The 14,629-nt window shown below is 54.9% G+C and overlaps 1 protein-coding gene and 1 long non-coding RNA gene across 3 annotated transcripts in view; one reads left to right on the top strand and one right to left on the bottom strand.

Annotated features, from left to right (window-relative positions):
- LOC108527449 (uncharacterized) overlaps nt 1-4,144 on the bottom strand; it is an 11,804-nt gene extending 7,660 nt beyond the window's left edge. Inside the window, exon 1 of the long non-coding RNA XR_001884811.1 lies at nt 3,812-4,144. This is a non-coding gene — a long non-coding RNA (uncharacterized LOC108527449). The remainder of the gene's footprint in view (nt 1-3,811) is intronic.
- The window catches only part of VAC14 (VAC14 component of PIKFYVE complex), a 119,128-nt gene that overhangs the window by 43,244 nt on the left and 61,255 nt on the right, over nt 1-14,629 (top strand). The gene's annotated exons all lie outside the window — the stretch shown is intronic.

Genomic DNA, 14,629 nt, shown 5'->3' with positions numbered 1-14,629 from the left:
GGGGGGGGGGGGGGGGGGGGGGGGGCGTCCTCTTCCATTTTGCAGTTCAAAAAAACTAAGGCCTGAGGTCACGTGACCTGCGCTGCCCACAGATAGGAGGTGATGGAGCTGAAACCCAGGGCCAGATCTGTTTGACACCAAAGCCTGGGCCCTTAACAGCTTCCTCACCAAGCCTGAGTCTCATCCAGCTTGCTCCCAGCCCTTGTCAGCAGCAGGAGGCGAGCTTGGGTGTGGTTGTATCGTCTTCCTCATTTCCTCATGATTTCACCAGGGGAAGGTTTTGTGGTCTTCTTCTCCTGTTCCAGAAGTTCTTGAGTGTGGAGAGTGTGGCGAGGTGTATGTGTTTTTTGTTGTTTTTATGGTTTTTGGTTTTTTTTGGGTTTTTTTGAGATGGAATCTCACTCTGTCACCCAGGCTGGAGTGCAGTGGTGTGATGTCGGCTCACTGCAACCTCCACCTCCCGGGTTCAAGCAATCCTCCTGCCTCAGCCTCCCAAGTAGCTGGGATTACAGGCATGTACCACCACACCTGGCTAACTTTTTGCATTTTTAGTAGAGACAGGCTTTCACCATGTTGGCCAGGCTGGTCTCAAACTCATGACCTCAAGTGATCTGCCTGCCTCGGCTTCCCAGAGTGCTGGGATTACAGGCATGAGCCACCATGCCCAGCCGGTATGTGTACTTTGAAAAGCTCCCCCCTTCAGCCCCCAGATCCTTCGTCCACTTTTCTTATTGATCTGCAGCAAGTCTTTGTATATTTGGGACATTCACTTTGTCATCTGTGTTGCAAATGTCTTGCTCTCCCAGGACGGTTGTGATAAACCCGCATGCTCCTCCCTCTCGCTGAGAGCCACTGCTCTCGGGACAGTGTGCTCAGGTGTTTGTGATGCAAGAGCTGGCCCGGCAGGGCCTGAGACCCAGCTCTGCCGCCACCACCGTCTCTCTCAGTCCCACAGGCGCATGGCCTTGCTGGGGTGTCTTGTCTGCCATTGTTCCTCAGTTCCACTGACTGACACCTCATTGGTCTCCGCCCTCTGGCATCCTCAGTTGTTTCTGCCTTCCCATTATACAAGATAAGTGGCTGTTTCCTCAGCACCGCCTGCTCCTTGCAGACGTTATCTGAAAATCCCTTTTGTCAAAAAGAATTTGCAGGTGTCTAATTAATATTCCTGGCACTGGAGTAGAAATCCTCCCATAGCTAGAGATCCAGTTGTTTTTTAAGTGAAAATGTGACCCTGATTTCCACAGTGCAGAATGCAGGGTACATGCTTACTGCATCCTGCCGGGTCCCTCTTTGGGAGGTGGAGCTCCCAAAGCTTCCCCTGCTGCTTCCCCTGCCCAGAAGATGCTAGTGGTTGGCTGCCTGGCAGCCACCATACTTCCTGAGTGAGTTCTGCCTGTCAGATGGCCATACTCCCACCTGTGAGTATCCACAGGAAGGGGGTCCTCTCCGTGGTCCTGATGGTGGCACCTCAGGTAGTCCACAACTCCTAGGCCCAGCTGCCTCCCTGCCTGCATTTAGAACTCTCAGGGTGATCACAGTCTCCAGAAAAACCTGGAAGGATGTCTATTCACCTCTGAGTGAATGTGAACATCCCAGACAGGTGGCCATGCCCCGGCTTGAATCCTAGCTCTAAACCTTCCTTGCCAGGGACCCTGGCCAAGGCGTTTACCCTCCCTGGGCCTGTGAAAAGGGGCTAATGATGTCTACACCTGCCTCATAGGTGTGTTTAAAGAGAAAGTGTAACCCCCTCCACCCGGATCCCGGCCCATTGTAACGACCTGTCTGTCATTACAAGTATGTTTGGGGGAGCTTGCTGTAGTGAACTTCCCCGCCCAGGAGCCAGGCTCTTTCTCAGTCCTGTGAGCCATCTCAGTGTCCTTCAGTAACGCTTTAGAGTCTTATTTTTGTAGGTTTTATTCACTTGTGATGAATACTCTCGGTGTTTTGTAATTTTGATGTGATTCTGAATGGCTTCCCTCTCTGGTTCTTCCTTCCCTGCCCAGGTAACACTGAGGCCGGGTGGTTAAGAGCACGGGCTTTGGGTTCAGGAAGTCTAGGAGTCCACCCTGGGCTCTGCCACTTGATGGTTGGTAACCTAGCCTCTCAGCTTTAGGTTCCTTATTTGTAAACAGAAAATAATAATGGACGTTCACTCCCAGGTTTGTTATAAGGATGAAATGAGGTCATGAATGTTAAATGTTCAGCTCAGGACCCAGCACACATAAACCTGCGATAAGCAATAGCTCCTCCGATGCAGGAGATCGTTTCTCTAAAGGGCCTGGAGATGCACATTGGGATCAGGGCAGTGGGCTCCGCATCCGCTGCAGGTCCTCCCTGCCTCCATTCAGCAGCAAAAGTCAGAACAGAGGCTGCTTTCTGTTTTCCTGCCCATCTCTAGAGGGCAGAGAACCTCAGAGGTGTTTGAGGGACTTGAGTTCCATTTTGAGGTCATAGAAAGGCAGACGAGGACACAGTGGGCCGCAGGACTGGCCTCCTGTACATTTCTGTCCCCTCCCGTCCTCCCTTCTCCAGCCTCCCCAGCACTCCTGGGCTGAGGCTGCCCAGAGCAGGAGCGAGGCTGCATTCAGCACGAGCCGCACTCATCAGAGCTCCATTGTCAGCAAGTTCACAGTGCCGCTTCCCTGACTCGCCGGCAGAAGGGCTCCAGCTGGCCGCCCTGGGTCCAGGGAGAGGAGGAGAAATGGCGTCGTCAGCAGAGGACCTGCATCAGAGCCTCCACAGCCACAAAAGCAAAACCTTTGAGATCCAGAAGGCATGCCCTGCAGGGTTCAGTCACCAGCATGAACTATTTTCTTTGCAGTTGGGCCTAGAGAGACAGTCTCCCCAGAGTCTTCCCAGCATCTCAGCCAGGGTGTCCTTAACACTTTGGAGAAGAGTCTTAACCCAGGAAGAACTCCTCTCTTCCCCTCCCGTAGCTTCAGAGTAACAGAAAAATTGCTGATGGGAGTCTGTGGCTTTTGTGGCTGGTGTAGATGCAGAGAAAAGAAACGAGAACCACCTTTCTGGAAAATTTGGAAAGTAGGATTCCGAGGACGGTATTCATGGCAGTGGTAGCGTTTCTAGTTCGGGAACCCACTCACTGCATGAATAACATGGGCCACCCGTCACACCCACTGTGGCAGGGCCATGACTCAGGAGGAAAGGATGGTAGGGGTAAGGTCTAGGGAGTGATGTAAGGGCATCTGAAAGGGGCTTTTGTTGTAAGTTCCTTAAGGTACACCATGGGTACAGCGATGTCCCAGCCTCTGCTGAGTTCTGAGGGGAGAGGACTGGGGCACCTTGAGGGGCTCCTCACTCTGGTGGCAGATGCCCTATCCAGCCCTCCTTGGTCTCGGGCCTCTCAGCCCCTCACCAGCGGGGTAGGTGCTAGGAAGTGCCTCCTGCCATGCCCTAGACTGTATTTTAAGGTGTGATTTGCTTTGTTAGGGGAGGAAGGGGAAAGTTCGTTTGTTTCCATGGTGCAGGTCCCAGGAGAAATGGATCGGAAAAACTCAGGAGGTTCTCAGATCTGAAAGGAGAGCGCTCACTGAGGCCAGGCCGAGTCACCAGAAAGAGAAATAGATCGGGGCTCGCCTAGGAGCCCAGAGGAGTGGCCCAGCTTGGGCTGGCAGCGCCACTGCAGCTGCCACACCTGCCTGCAGCCTCAGCCCAGCCCAGAGCAGGGCAGAGCTGGGGTGAAGCTGCCTGGCTTCCTGCCTCAGGGCAGAAGCAGCCCTGTGTGTCACCCTAGTGAGCCCCTTTCCTTCTCCAGCCTCATGCCACCCGGTCCACAGACGTACTCCCTTACCTTATCCTTCCCAAGCAGTCCTTGTCACTGTGGTCTGGTGGGTCGGCCAGCTGGGTCCCAGGGCTCATCTGCCTGCTTTAAGGGGATTTAATTCTTGCTGACAGGGACTTTGGCCTGGGGTTCCACCTGGGGGAAGGACCAAACCCCAGAGCAGTGCTGTGAGGAATGGTGGGAGGAAGCAGAGTGCCCCTAGGTTCCCAGGTGGCTGGGTCTGCTCTCTCCCGTCCGCCAGAGGGAGGGCCTGCTACTGCCGTCCTCAGTGTCTACCCCAAAATGGGGCTTCCACTGAAGCAGAGGCCCCCTCATTTGAAGGCAGCTTAGAGAGCCAGTGACGGCCCCTCCACCACCCCCACTGTGGCTTTCTTGAGGAGCCATGGTGGGTCATGTGTCAGCCCCTCGTGTCAGTAGAAGGAAACTGGGAGGAAGAGAGGGCACCAGCTGAAGTCGGGGGGGTTTGTGCCCCGCTCTGAGCGCGTTGCATCTGTGTCTTAATTAATCCACATGGCGGTCCAGGAGTGATCTCAGTTATCCCGAGGTGTGAGGAGGATCACTTGCCCAAGGGCACACTGTCAGCAGCCAGAATTGACAGTCAAGTCTGTCTGATTCCAGAGTATCTAAAACCCCACACAAGGTGTCACCTCACTGCAGAGCAGGGACCCAGCCCAGGGTAGAGGCACTGCCTTATCCAGGCCCAGGCCCTCCACTGACCCAATGGGATTTTGTCCTTGGCTGACCTTCAGTTCTAGATGCACCTTCTCCCTCTGTGCATTTAACTTTGACCTCATTCTCCTGTACCTTCCCAGGCCCCATGGGCTGTCCCTGGCTGCTCACTGACCTGGTGGCCCCCAGCTCCCCTCCAGGGCTCAGTCCAGAAGCCCTCGCCATCTTCCACGTGGCTGCTCGTCTCCCAGAAGAGCTGAGGCTAGTGGCCAGGCCTGCTGCAGGGTGGTGTGGAAGCCGCCTGGGTGTGGATCAGGTGGGCCGGCCTCTGCCCCCACGCTGCCCAGCTCTTCACGGGACCAGGCAGGTCACACGACACTGCCTCACCTCAGTTTTCTTCCCAGAGTGCTGGGGTTGGACTGGATGGTTTGAGATCCCTTCCAGCCCTGAATCTGTGTGGTCCTGACTCCGCTGCCTGGAATACTAATGCTGCCTGCTTAGAAGCGGACAGTCTTCCGTAAGAACAGGACTTGTTTTTCCTCCTCAGATTCTTGCCTCAGTGTTCACTTCCCTCCAATTTTCATTCCATCCACTCTCCAAAACAAACAAAACACCGCTCTACCCCACCTCAATTCCACAGATATCTTTAAAATCAGATCACGCAGTAAGATACAACCTCAGCCCAGAGAACGGAGGGGTACCGTGTCTGTGCCCAAAGCACTTGACCACTCTTGCAAGAGCCCAGCCTGCTGGGAAAGAGGAGCTGGGTGGGCACTGATGGCCCAGGGACCCTCTTCCTGAGGCACCCTCCCCGGGCCCTGTCGAGGGCAGGGAACACTGCCCTCTGTCACCTCTCCCCACGGCTGTCCCTGCAGCTTCTTTTGGGAGCTTCTGAGAGCAAGCAAGAGGGAGTCATGGGCCAGGGAGAAGAGCCACTACCAGCCAGCAAAAACAGCTAGACTGTAGTCATGGTCCTGGGTCTTCTTCCTCAGGGACACCTGGGCCCCAGGCCCAGCAGAGGTACTGGCAGCCACCGTTGGGAGTTCAGGGCGTACTGTGGTCTTCTAAAATGAGGCTTGGCAGCAAGTCGTTGCTAGGGAAGAGAGGGGAACAGCAAGGTAACAGTCCCAGATCTATACCCACCGAGAGGGCCTCTCCCCACCCCTCATTATTCCAGATTTTCCCACCTTGTGGTTTCAGTGCCCACAGCAGCCACCCCATAGTACAGGAGGACCCACAGTAGCTGCAACCAGCCTCGCTGCCTCCTTCCAGGGAAGACGGGCTGTGTGCTAGGAGGGTTTGAATATTTACCTCTCCACATTCCTTGCCCTGGACAGATGGACCAGTGAGGACTCAGAGTTGGGCACAGTAACTGGTGTGAGTGGATTGGGGGCCAGGAGGGTGCTGCCTAGCTCCTGGTGAAGGCAGAGGTTTGGCTGAGAAGCGTGGTGGAAAGGGAGGCTGCTCTCCCGGCAGCAGGGCCTCTGGGGTAGGAGGAACCCCACAAAGGGGAGCCAGCCCAGCCAGCCTTTCCCTGAGGCAGGAATGGGTGCTCTCGCTCACACCTCCTAGAGCCAGGCTGCAGGGCGACTTGCCTGCAGGGCTGAGTACACTGTCCAGCCCCAGCTGAAACACACAGCAGAACCATCTAAGCCAGGACTGTCACCAGAATTCCCTGGAGCTTTTAAATTCCAGCTGCTTGGACCTCACTCTGGCCTTCCTCAGTTGTCCCTCAAGCAGAGCCTGGGTGCCCAGGGGCTGGTATTTTTCACATGCTCCCTGGTGGGTTTGGTGCACATCTCTGGTTGGGAGCACAGATACAGACCAGCATGAGATCTTGCTTGGAGACTGCAGGCCATATGCCCCCAGCTCTCAGCCCTGGTGCCCTCTCTATGTAGCCCTAGGCGAGGCAGCCAAGCCAGGGCCCCCGGTTTTCACCCCACTTAGCGTTCCTGCATCCTCAGAAGCCAAAATTTCTTCCAAGGCTGAATCGGCTGGATTTCCCAGGCACCTCCCTGTTGGCAAGTCACAAGGACCACAGACTGGGTGGGAGCTTGGGTGAGCCCAGGTGAGCCCAGAGATGTAGAGGACTGGGGCCGTCCCCACACTGCTAATGAGATCCACCCTTTTCACACTGGCTTGCTCTGTTCCACACCCTGTGCTTGGCCCCCTGTGAGTGATCTTAGTTCATCTTCATGATCAGACAACCCTGTGGTTTGTTTTCCCCATTTCACCCAAGAGGAAACTGGAGAAGTTAAGTAACTTGGGCCAGATCTCACTTACATGCTCCGTGAAGCCTCGTTTATCTATCCATCTGTCTCTCGCTCTCTCACACACACACACACACACAATGTGCACATACACACACATACACACCCTCCTCCTGCACATCAAGGCTGGGCCAGGTTCCCTCTGTGTCTTTATGTCCCCCCGTCCACTGAGACCCTCTCCTAGCCCTAATCTCTCTCCATCATGGCCCGTTGGCTGGGAGCTCTGTGAGGACAGTCTGTTCAGCCCACAGTAGGTGCTCAGAAACATCCTCTGAGAATGTGAACAAATAGGAGGTTGGCTGGATGAGGAGCTGATCTCCTTGGACGTGCACCACATCTGGGGCCTGCCCTGCTGCATTGGGCCCTCCCACAGCAGATTGGAAGCGAGGCCTATGGGGTAGAGCCTGCATCCTTAGCTTGGGGGCTGTGCGTAGCTTGCAAGTAAACTAGAAAGAAGCGGGTCTCTGGAGGGAGGCAGGAGCCTTCTCCTGGCTGCCGTGGCCCCTGAGCTCGTCTCCTGGTAACAGAGCCATAGCGGGTATGAGTGGGCACCACTCTCATGCTGCCCTCAGTGCAGCAGGCACCACCCCGTTCCCTGCCCAGCTCATGGGAAAAATTTATAACCCTGAGAATGCACCCTCTGGGTCAGGGCCCAGGATGATGCAAGTGAGCAATGGCTGGAATCAGCTGGAAGGAGGGGAGACCTTGGAATGGGTGGGAGAGAAGATGGAGGTCAGGGATCTGGTCTCAAAGGTGTCTTACCCGAGGCTGGCCTTTCTTTTCTCCTTTACCCTGAGAGGGATGGCCACTAGAGTATTCGCAGCTGCCAGACCCACACTGTGCTGTCACTATTAATCAGTGGAACCTAACAGTCAGCGTTAGGCACTGGCCTCTGGCATATGTGGCACAGTGCTGGGCACTGAAGGGAAGGTGGCAGAATGTTTAAACAGAACGCCGCCGTCATCCCCAAGGGCTTGTGTTCAAAGTCACGCAACACAAACTGAGATTTACCAAGACAAAACATTTTCTATCAGGATAGTTTTCTCAATGGGAAATAAAATAGGTCTAGGCCTAAGTAGTGTTCCTTTCCCACCACCAAATCTAAGCATTCTTTTAGGCAACACTTTCCTTCCTTGTTGCAGAAGGCAGGGCTGCTGTGACCCCGTGCAGACTAGGGCGTTTCTCAGAATGCCACCCCTTTCCCAGGCCAGGGCCAGGGCCTGATTGCTGCCTTCTGCAGCTCATGTTTACTCTGTGTCCAGGGTGGGGCCTCTGGCCCCGGTGTGAGCTTGTGCCAGTGCCTTCTTCCATGCTCTCAGCAGTGGGAGCCCTACGGTCCTTCCCGTGGCTCCCCCAGGGGACCCTTCCTGGACAGCAGCCCGGCTTCCTAGGGTGAGCTCTCTGGCCGATGCCCCTAAACCAGGGCAGCAAGAGCCATTCCTTATGTGGTCAGGGACTGAGGAGGCTTGGCCAGCCAGGCTGCACCCCTCACAAAGGATGGAGCCAGGCTCCTGCTTGGAGTGAAGCAGAAGACCCCAAGGTTTTCCAGGAATGCCTGACCTCAGGGCCTGTGTACTTCACATGAGCTCCACTTCACAAGAAGTAGCAGCTGGACCTGACCCAGATCTCAGGCAAGGCCCTGCGACCTGACCGCTCCAGGCAGAAGCATCAGGTAACCCTTGGCAGTGGCCTGCACTGGCCAGACCTCAGCTTCCAAGGCCTTTAGCCTGAATTCACCTCTCCCCACCAGTACCAAGTGTGTCCATCGGAAACATTCTTGCAGCTTCTTCCTGGCTAGGCCTGGAGAGGGCCCAGCTTGGGGATTTCCTGTCAACACAAGAAGGTTTCCCTCTTCAGGAGCTAGAACGCTGAGTCATTTGACTCCTAGGGCCTCATCAGCCGACCAGTGGCCTGTGTGAGCCTTTGACCAAGTTTCTTAAGGATCAGTGGGTAGAGTGAAGTAGGCGGCCTCTCCTTCCATGCTCCTTGGCAGGAGCTGCTCAGAGCCATCCATCTTCCATTTCCTGTCCAATGCTGGAGGTCAGCAAGTATTTATTCATTTGAGACTGAGTGCCTTGCCCTGGGACTTTATGTTCAGGAATCTTGGTAGGAGGTGAGAACGGGCCTCCCAGCCTTGACACTTGACTTTGCAAAGCTGGTGTCCAGTTCCCAGCTGTTCCCAGGATGGTAAAAGGAGCTGCCGCAGCACCCTGGGGAGAGTGAGCGCTGGGAGCCTTCCATCCCGAGGTCTCTCAGGGCTGCTCTGGGACCAGGTGGTGGGACAATGAGTGCCTGGATGGACCAACCAGAGAAGAGGGGGAGCAGCCACCATCCCAGAGAGACTAGGCTTCACCTGCTAGAATGCAGTGGGGCAACAGCCTGGGGTGGCCCCACCCAGACACTCACCCTCCTCCCACATTGAAATATGCCCTTTGCTGGTATAAAGTCACCACCGTGGAAGGCAAGAAGCCCTCTCCCCTCACCCTGAGCCCCCGCCCAGAGCTGCTTTGTGAGATGCTGCCCACACCCAGGTGCCACCAACCCTGACCCTGTCACTCCACCGATGGCCAGCTCACTCCACTCCGAAACCAGGGGCCTGCTGATGGGCCCTCCCCACCCCCGCCTGTCACCATGGTAACGGCAGGCGCTCCTGCTCCTGCTCCTGCAGAATATTGCTTTCTTGTAACCTCCCTCCTTCCCTCTCTTTCCTCCCTTCTTTCTCTCACACAAAAAGAAAGCACAAGTGTTTTATATTCATTTTGCAAAAAAGCTGTGTAGCGCATACTAATTGGTGTGGCTTCCTCCCGCTTTCTTTGAGCCTTTTCTCATCGTCAAAGCCAGGACTACAGGCCCAGCCAGCCTGCTCACTGGAAGGAGGACTAGGTCTGTTTTCCTGGAGGCTGAAGCAGGAGTGACCTTGCAGCGTGTCTTTAGCTCTGGGGCCTTTCCTCCAGGCCTTGAGAGGGGCGCACAGTAAGTCAGGCCACTGAGATCGCCTTCTCCCGGAGCTTTCTACCTATACACCAAGGATTGTAGGGTCTCCAGGTGGCTAGAGCACCAAAACTCTGGCCCAGCCCAGAGACTCAAAGCCAGGTGCAGCTGGAAGAGCAGCTCCCCACGGTCTCTGTTGCTGGGTCCCAGACCCCCTGTTGAGGTTGCCTCCCAGGGCCTTCCTTTCACCAGGGCCTCTCTTCCACCCCAGGCAGAGGCAGAGTCCTGGCCAAGGTCTGCATCAAGATTGGTGCTCCAGAGCCTCAAGGTCACACCCTGGACTGAGTCAGGTTTGCTAGCAACTGGGAGCGAAGCAGCAGCCAGACTGGAGGGACACAGAAGCCGGGAATCAGCCGCCTGCCTACACCCCAGGCTCCACCTCAAGCCATTCCTTGCCCTCCATCTGGGTGGCCCTTTCTCCTCACCTCTAGGAGGCTGAAGGAAGATGGGGATGCTGTTTCAAGGTCCTGCTTTATTTAAGGGACTGGAGGGGTGCTGTGTGTGCGCACAAGCGCACACAGTGTCATCCCAGGCAGGGCTGTGGGCTTTTTGCCAGCCTTTGGGGACCAGAGACAAATCCTATGATATGTAAGCACAAGAGGAGTGGCTGGGATTACTGAAGGAACCTGTAGACAACATTTCCGGCTTTAATTGTGCAATTGAAGTGTAATTTGCATTCATTTGCCATTTGGTGTTAAACTTTCTAAAATAAGAGAATTGAAAATGTAAAATATGCAGCTTTGCTGGCTGTGCTCTACAGTGGGGTGGGAGGCAGTAGTACTGAGGTGGGCTAAGCACATTCTCTGCAGGGGAGAAAGCGGGGTCGGAAGCCCTTGGTGTGGGCACTGCTGTCCATGCTCAGTCACTAAGCCTGGGCCGGGGAACAGCTCAGCTGTGAGACCTGAAATCTTGGAATGGAAGTGGTGAGCCAGCCTTTCTTGTGTGCCTGCTTTTCGTGCTTTGCACATCAAGTATCTCTTGTAACCTTCACAACAGCCTGGCAAGGTCCAATCTCCATTGCGCATATGGGGAAACCGAGGCTCCCATCCTCTGCAAAATGAAGTTCAGACTTCGTTGTCTGTGTCATGAGCTCTTTTTTGGTTTATAGTTTTTTGTTTTGTTTTGTTTTGAGACAGTCTCACTCTGTCGCCCAGACTGGAGTGAAGTAGTGCGTTCTCAGCTCACTACAGCCTCTGCTCAAGCAATTCTCCTGCCTCAGCCTCCTGAGTTGCTAGGATTACAGATTCGCACCACCACACCCAACTAATTTTTGTATTTTCAGTAGAGAGAGTGTTTTGCCATGTTAGCCAGGCTGGTCTTGAACTCCTGACATCAAGTGATCGGCCTGCCTCGGCCTCCCAAAGTGCTGGGATTACAGGTGTGAGCAACTGCACCTGGCCTTGTGTCATGAGCTCTTGAAGGTCTGGCCCTGCCTACCACTTTGGCCTGATTTCTGGCCATACCCTCACCTCTGGCCCCATTCCCCACTCTGGAGCTGGCCCCAAAGCCTAGTTTCCTGGAATGTGCCACGTGGTTCTGCATCCATGAATGGCTTATGCTAGGTAAGAGAATGCTTTGAATGCCATTCTCGAATGCCTTTCTCTCCCTTCTCACTCCCTTGGCCAACTCATGCTCAACTACTTCCAGAGCTTCCTGGCTCCCCTCAGGCGTCATCACTGGGACCCTGGCACCCGCCCTGTATTATCAGTAAATGCTCACTGCCTGACTCCTCCGGGAGTCTGTGACCTCACTGAAGGCAGAGCCTGGCCTGTCTGGCCTTGTGTCTTTTATAGCCAGCACAGGACCAGCTCACAGCAGCTGCTCAGTAGCCGTCCGGAAAGGGAGCGTTGTGTGGTTGAAGTTAACTGGTCCAGGATCAGGATTGGATGTCAGGACTGTCTGACCACAGCACCCTGTGTAGTGTTATCAGCAGGCTCAGGTTTGGGGACCAGAGCTGGGTTTGAGGTGGACTCACTGTTACCTTGAGCAAGTGACTGTCCAAGTCTCAGATCCCTTGTGTGTATCATGTGAGGTGAGACTGGTGACAAGTAAAGGCATTCATTGTGGCCGGGAGCGAGGACAGCCTGCTCCGCTGGCCCTGGAGCCACTCAAGGGGTGGATACAACCTTGCACAGGCCAGGCCTCTTGGTGGCTTTTTCCAGGCCTCTTTTCCGACAGGGAAATAGGTACCTGCCGGATACCCAGCATGAATCAGTTTGTCCGCATGGCACAGGGATCTTGCCGAGGGCTGGCCTGGCCCCAGCCGCCCCGCTGGCTCACACTTTTCTCCTCACTTCCTCCCTTGCTGCACGTGGCCACCAGTGTTGGCTGCCCAGAGGCGTGTGCCTCTGTCCCCTTGCACAGACAGACCTGGGTGGGATGGCAGCATGGGGTCGGGGGGCGAAGTGATGTAAAGAGACACAGGTCGCCTCCCCATGCTCCTCCTCTCCCCTGGATCAGGCGAGGGACCCCAGGGAGTAGGTGAGACCCTACCACCTCCGGCTGTGGGCAGAGCAAGAGCAGATGGGTTAGGAATGAGGTTGCTGATTTGGGGTTTTGTCCCCCCACCCCTTTTTTTGTTTGTTTATGAGATGGAGTCTTGCTCTGTCGCCCAGGCTGGAGTGCAGTGGCACGATCTCGGCTCACTGCAAGCTCTGCTTCCCAGGTTCACGCCTACCTCAGCCTCCCGAGTAGCTAGGACTATAGGCGCCCACCACCACACCTGGCTAATTTTTTGTATTTTTAGTAGAGACGGGGTTTCACCGTGTTAGCCAGGATGGTCTTGATCTCCTGACTTCGTGATCCACCTGCCTTGGCCTCCCAAAGTGCTGGGATTACAGGCGTGAGCCACCGCGCTTGCCCTGTCCCCTTTTTTTTTGTACAATTCACATACCATAAAATTCATAAAACGACTCTATGGTATACTTTAGAAGTATATGCTTTAAAAGTATATACTTCTAAAGTATACCATAGAGTAACTGTTAGTATTTTGACAATATTATACAACCATCACTACTAATTCCAGAACATTTTCATGACCCCAGAAAGAAGCCCTATACATACCCTGCACCCGTTAGGAGTCACTTCCCATGCCTCCCTCCCCACAGCCCCTGGCAACCACAAATCCACCCTCTGTCTATGTGGATTTGCCTGTTAATGGAGTCATCATACAGGGTGTGGACTTCGTGACTGACTTCTCGGCAGGTTTTTTCAAGGTTCATCCACTTGTAGCAGGTACTTCATTTCTTTTATTACCAAATGATATTCCCTGGTGTGGACGTGCCACGTTCCATTTCTTCGTGTCTCCACTGCAGGGCCTTTGAGTTGTTTCCATTTTCTAGCTATTAGGAAAATGCCGCTGTGAGCGTTTATATATAAGTTTGATGTGCACAGACATTTGCGGTTCTCTTGGTAACTGCCTAGGAGTGGGAGTATACCTATGGCAGCTCTCTGGGTAACTGTTTGAGGAGCTGTTGGCTTGACTCTTGCTCGCTGTTTAATTTTGGGTGAGTCATTCCCCACTCTCCCCCCAACTCCATTTCCTGGTCTCAAGTCCCCTCCCTGGCCGTGCTTGGACAGTCAAGCAAGCATTGGGGTGCGTGGCCTCTGTACATCCTGCCGTGGCAGGTGTGCAGGAGCTGAATTGGGCAGGACCGCGGCGTCATATATTGCTGTGCCACTTGCCCATCCTGGCTTCTGCCCTGTGTCTTTCTTCTGTGGCTGAAGTAAAGAATCCCTGGAGGCTCTGTCCTCAGTGGGAGCAGAGGCCTTGGCCCTCCCTGCTTCCAGGCTGAGACCCGCGCAGGGATCCCCAGCTCCTGGCCTGGGTGCAGGGGCACCCCTTGCTTCTGCCATATGACTGGGCTGTGTGGCAGCCATGTGTCTCAGCCACGTGGATTCATCAGCTCTCCATTCTGTGTGCCAGGCCATGGGCAGGAGTGGCTGTGACTCACCTGTACAGCCCCAGAATCCAGCGCAGCCACTGGCACAGAGCAGGGGCTGAGGGGCCCACAGACATCCCAGTCTCCACGAGTGGGAGAGGGACAAAGGGAAGTACAGAATTGGCCAGTAGGAGGCGGGTCTGTGAGAGTGAGCACCGGCTCCTGCCTGGATGAGGCTGGGAGACTGCATGCCAACACGTGACGCTGTTTAAAGACTGAGGGGCGGGAATGGGTGAGCAAGCAAAGGGGTTCCCGGCCAGGTGTGCCAGGGCTGGCCTAGAGGAACCAAGAGGAGAAGTGACAATTGAGCAGTGTGGGGGAGGCACTGGCACTGTGTTTGCATTGACAGGAACGGCTTTCAAGGGGGTGGGCCTTATCTTGTTTGTTTTCGAGATAAAATTTGCCCTTTTGAAGCATAGAATTCACTGGCTTTTCGTATATTCACAAGCTTTTTGCAACCATCACCCCAGTCTAATTCCAGAACATTTTAATCCCTCAATAGGAGCCCTACAGTGCTAACCTTATCTTGTATTTCCATATTCCAGCCACCTGGCCAGTCTTGGCCCATGTGGCCCTGCCCATCAGGCTCTATCCCACTTCCCCTGGTCCAGGGCTGAAGCCCCCGGTTGCTGTGGTTATTCTTGGCCTGGGCTCAGAATAGCCCAGGAAGAGACGCAGGCAACCACCCATTCAACTGATGTTTGTTGGGCATCTGCTGGGCACAGGGCAGTCCAGAGAATACACCTTTTGAGGGGACAGGCACGGTCCCTAGCCCAGAGCAAGAGAGGAGTGAGGGGCAGAAAGAGCAGGCGACCACCTGCAGTGTGAGGAGTTCCCTGCAGGACAAGCACAGCCAGCAGAAGGTGGCCAGGAAGCTTCAGCAGCCCCTGGGGCAGGTGCATACACACACACACGCACGCACGCACACGCACACGCACGCACACACGCACGCACGC

The sequence above is a fragment of the Rhinopithecus bieti genome, unplaced genomic scaffold (genome assembly GCF_001698545.2).
Source record: "Rhinopithecus bieti isolate Rb0 unplaced genomic scaffold, ASM169854v2 scaffold_2574, whole genome shotgun sequence".
NCBI lineage: Eukaryota > Metazoa > Chordata > Mammalia > Primates > Cercopithecidae > Rhinopithecus > Rhinopithecus bieti.
The sequence above is the reverse complement of the archived record's forward strand: the minus strand, read 5'-3'. Positions and strand labels throughout refer to the sequence as shown.